The sequence below is a fragment of the Triticum aestivum genome, chromosome 4D (genome assembly GCF_018294505.1).
Source record: "Triticum aestivum cultivar Chinese Spring chromosome 4D, IWGSC CS RefSeq v2.1, whole genome shotgun sequence".
Lineage (NCBI taxonomy): Eukaryota > Viridiplantae > Streptophyta > Magnoliopsida > Poales > Poaceae > Triticum > Triticum aestivum.
The window spans coordinates 408,578,114-408,583,506 of NC_057805.1; positions in this window are offsets into that span (position 1 = coordinate 408,578,114).

Below are 5,393 nucleotides of genomic sequence, written 5' to 3' on the forward strand. Positions count from 1 at the left end.
CTCCTTCGTTTGCTCCTGCGACAGTACGTCGAAGAGAGCTTTGGAGCGCGCCCGGAGCGGAGCCGCCGATGTCCCTCGTCTGCTCCTGCGACAGTACGTCCAAGAGAGCTTCGGAGCGCCAGGAGGCCATGCTTGAAGTGGTGCCTACAAAAGGAAGGGACCGGAGGAGAATAAGTGTGGGTCTTTGGCTATGGCTGGGAGCTGGGGCTCAAGTTAATATAGCGGGCGAATGGCAAAGAGCCGCGGCAGACGGATGGACTACTGGCGCCGGAGTAGATTCGTCGGGCGTGAATGCGGACGCTGCTTCAGTGACTTAACTACAGATGTGTTTGGGTTACTGACAAGTGGGCCCAACGGGCATCTGGCCCACATGTCAGTGACACACCAATTGCACCTGCAGTTAAGTCCGGTGAATGCGGCATTGACATTCTGGAGAGACGGTGACCGTTTCAGGCGGGAAGCGCGCGCTAGCGATGGAAGGGGTTTGGGTGTGCAGTGGCACTAAGATCGGTCGCTCATGATAGTACATACTCCGTACCATACTACCATAGTACCCTCTCTAGCTTAGGCTGTTTTATAGATTGTCGTTGTGATGGACGATATACATGAGCAAGGCGGTCCGAGTATGACCGTTGGTGTTGAGCCAGGTGAATACATGCTCGGCATTCACGTAGGCCTCCATCAAACGTCTAAACAGTAATATCAGGCACCACCGGGGCGCGCAGGTGATGGGCTCGCCGTTTGCGTTGCGCCATGAGCAGGACTTTGATTTAGAGGGCGACGTGCATGCATTAGCATGCTTTGACAGCGTGAGCGTGAGTGTCTGACGCGAAGTATTTCATTTTCATTTGGCTGACAAGGGTGCGTTGCAGCGACAAGTCCGTGGTTTGATTCCCCACATACGCATAATTTTGGTTTTTACAGTATTTCTTTCTCCATTGACAGGTAGGCCCGCGTAGATAGATAAAGAAGACGAGCTGATGAGGCGCATGCGGACTGTTTGACTGGTCAACCAGACAAATACGGAGCTATACGCTCAGCCAGTGACCGTATAATCACCATATCTCGTATACAATGATCAAAGTGAGCTATCAAGACAAGTTCGATGACCGCCAATGCATTTTACTCGGTAATAAATGACCAGGATTGAAGGGGAATCCAAATTTGCTTCGTCTTCTGTCCTTGAGCTCTTGACAAACCAATGCACTATACTGTTGTCCGGCCACTCCACCCCAGAGCTCTCACCAAGTGTCGTTCATGCCACCGCGCCGCACACTAACCGGTAAGGCAGCGATGGCATCCCGCCGCGCCGAGTTCCTCGCCGCCCACGACCGCACACAAAATGGTAGGGAAGCGATGGCATCCCGCCGTGCCGAGTTCATCGCCGCTCGCGACCTCACAACTATGTGGGAGGAATTTGAAGATGCCAAGGCTGAATGGGCGGTAGAGCAAGAGGCGGCCAAAGCCGTACAGAGGGAGCGGAAAAGTCAGAAAGCACTCAAGAAAAGAGAGGCCCACCGCCGCAAGAAAGAAAAGGACACACGCGCTGCTGCGGAGAGGTCGGCGGAGATCCAAGCACGGTGGGGTGTCGCCGACAAAGCCGGGAAGGAGAACGACGGCGTCTGGCCAGCATGTGAGAAGTAGTAGTACTAGTAGTTAGTGTGTGTGTCTGTGTCTGAGTATGAGCATGTACCAATACTACTAGTTACTACTATAGTTTTTAGAGCAAATTACCAGTACATTAGCCTAGACTAAATGGAAAAATTCCTATCCTAAGCATCAAATGGCATCTCTTTCTCTATAGGAATTGAGATGCATGTCATCTCACTTCCTATGATTTTCATATTCCTATCCTATGAACGAAAGGAGGCCTCTGTTGGAGTAACTACTGTAGCTAGCAGTACTGTTGGTACAGTAGTTTTCTTGAAGAAGCGGAATTCAACGAAGTCTTGATGGTTCCTTCGTTCGAGCAACTTCAAAATGGGAAGTGGGCCTGTGATTTGACGGCTCATTAGTCATTGTTACTGCGGCGCGACGACCTGGGTGACTCTCCCTTGGAGTTCTGCGTGCATGGCAAGTGGACCAGGATGGTCGACGTCCCACATGTTGGCGAACGGAAGTATTCTTTCCGATATCGAGGAGCAAGGAAACCGCGTGGTATAGTATCACTGCTGATTGGTTCGCAAAAAAATAGTATCACTGCCGATTTATAATTATTTTTTATTTCTGATGAATGCTAGCATTTCAACTCTTACGACGAAGGGTGCCAAACATGGCACGTGCTGGATGTCCCACACGTCAGCGAAAGGAGTGGGACATGAACAACGTGGAAGAGCCCAGCGTAAAAAATAGCGTGGTAGAGCGTCTCCACTTCTTCCACTTCTGGGTCGGAGACCACACGTAGTAGTACTTAGTGGTATGAACGATACAAAGTGTGACCTGGAGAGAAAGACACGTCTAGTTGGAAGGTCTCAGGGCATACACGTAAACAAATATAAAAGTTAATATGTGCCTCCAACTAATATAGTGGTAGTAGAGTACTTAGGCACGTACTCCATAACATCACCGTGCATTGCACGTACAACATTTAGTGGTAGTACGTAGTAAGAGACAAATGCCGCCCAAGAGTTCCCTTCTCGACCTACTTTTGGGTGTTTGGTAGAGTGTATGGAGGGTGCATGAGTCCACACTAGTTTAGCACAAATACACTAGAAGCATGCATGAAGAGAGCATGCATGAAGAGGGGTGTTGAGTTGAGCATGCATGAAGAGGGAACAACTATGCTGAGACGAGAACGCAACCAAACACACCCTATATGCCACACATGTTCATACCATTTGTGCCTTTCTACTTCAGTTACTGCGCTACATTACTCAGGTTCGTACGTCCACTCCTGGGTACATGTCCGTCTCGTAGTTCCAGTCCCATGTGTTCTTCATATAGATGGAATGATCCTTGCATAACATGTGCACCTTGATGCTAGATGTCTCGCGTGTTGGCAAAAGGATGAACAAAGGTCACGTAAAAAATAGAGTGGAAGAACATAGATTCCGGACGACCGAGAAGGAGCAAGGAACCTCGTGGTGGAGCGTCTGCACTCATAATATTTAATATTATTCAGCGATATAAAATTAACCAATCATCTCCACAGTGGACTGGAAGAGTACGAAACACGGCAGCCCAGTGTACTTACATCATACTAGTACATGGCTAACCCACGCTATCACCATATTTCTTGGCTTCCGTGCGACACCTATCTCTAGTAATCCAGCAGCCTGTATCGCTTCTCCCTCCTCGTCTCTATCAAAGTGCGGTGGGCTGGCGTTTCTGCCGTCTATTGAGGTCGGTTAACTATCACATGTTAGCAACATGCCAAGAGCATTCTAAAAAAAATTCCTTTAACATTCCGTTTTCAAAAACAAAAAATCCTTTCACGTACGAATTTGCCTGTATGCTTTGAGCAACTTGCATGTCCTATACTGCTCCTGTTTGATACTCTAACTTAGCTAGAGGTTAGACTAACTCATGACTAACCCTGAACTAACTGTAGCCAAAGAGGTGTTTGGGTGACAGGGTTAGATTGACAATAAATGCACTTCATGGAGAGAGAAAAGTGATTTTTCAGTGGTCCCAATGAGAACTATCTCCAGTTAGCACCTCTTGGGTGGGATAGTTTTTTTTGGTGGGTTCAGTGCAACTTGCTCCAATTTAAACCCTCATGCTTGGATACTTTAGGGCTATTTGAGCCCCAACTAGCTCAAACTAACTCTAACCCATGGATCCAAACAGGGCCTATGGCCAGTCTCGACGCGGAGCAGTCGCGTGCACCGGGAAGCGGCGCTCTCTCGGCCGTCGCGCCACTTCAAAGCCGGCGCCAGTGAGAGGTCGCCTCCGCTCTGGCCGGGCATTAATGCGGCACTGACGCTCCAGGGCGACGCTGACCGTTTCACGCGGGAAGCGCGCGCTGGCAAGGGAGTATAGGTTTTGAACCGTTTCAGGTGTAGTACTGGTAGTTTGCAAAACTACTCAATTATTGCACTCAGTTTCCTAAGAAATTGTGGTAAAAAACGTTAGTCCACAGCCCGCTTCCCTTCTCCTTCCTCTTCCACCGCCCGCACATGTCCGCGGGAAGCGACCGGTCAACCCTTATATAGGAGTGCTAGCACAAAAAGATGCATGCATGACCACTAAAATTTCCATATTAAAGCGCCGCTCCGGCGGGAGTATGGCGTATGTTGTTACCTTCGGCCGGCCCATGGCTACCGGGCGACGGCGACCAGAGAAGAGGCGGCGGGAGGGGAATGAATGCAGCTACTATTTGGGTTCGCCTTCCGGCTTAAATAAATGCGCAGCATCACGTGTACCCGCGGGTGGACAAATTGTAACATACGTGTCTGCTTAAGTGGGCGTCACGTAACGGTGTGTGTGTGAGAGAGATTCTGAGAGACAGAGTGCGTGTGTGCGACTCTACTCTTCGGACATGTAATCAACCTTTTGCATCGGGATATAAGTATAATGGTATTTACTTTAGCTAGTGATTTACGTGGCCATGTTAACGTGGTTGTGTCAAAAATGTCACTTCCTGCTCGTGATTTGCGTTATATAATTACAAGCAAGATTCTCGTGCATTGCACGGAACATCAATATGCGTTTTTTTACAGAACACCTGTTGTGATTGACCCATGCAGGAGTAATCCCATGTGTAAAAACTAATGATATCTCGAGAACTTTATCGGAAAACTGGTATCTCGAGAATGTCATCGAAAAAATGAAAGATGAGAGATAAGGCGAGGAGGAGTGGAGCGTGGTGGTGACTGGTGTTTTGAATGGGCGGATGCATGGGGATGGACGGCGCCGGCAGGCGGCAGCGGCCACCATGCATGCTAGATTGTTCCAGAGACTTATTCCTTTTTTAATTGCTGAGCAATGAGGTTGCGGGAGATAATGATGTGGAGAGAGGTGGGGGTATCTTTTGTAAAATTATCATAGTTTGCTTTCTATCCTCAGATATAGATCATACAGTCTGTATTACAAGATGGCAGGCACACCATCACCGCCAACTCGTTTTTTTATAAGGGTACAGATGATAAGTTTGCTGACTACTAAAGTAAAGTGGAATTTGTCCATGTTATGCAAGTAAATAAAGGTGATTGTTTATCATACGGGTAAGGTTGGATGAAGGGTGGTAGGAACAAATGCTCCGCCTAGAGCATGTGTGTGTGAGATGGATTCTTAGTGTGTGTGTGGGGTGTGTGTGTGTGTGTGAGAGAGAGAGGAGAGAGAGAGATGGAGTCTTAGTTTGTGTGTGTGTATGTGTGTGTGTGTGAGACAGAGAGATGGAGTCTTAGTGTGTGTGTGGGGGGGTGTGCGTGCGTGCGTGTGTGTGTGTTTGT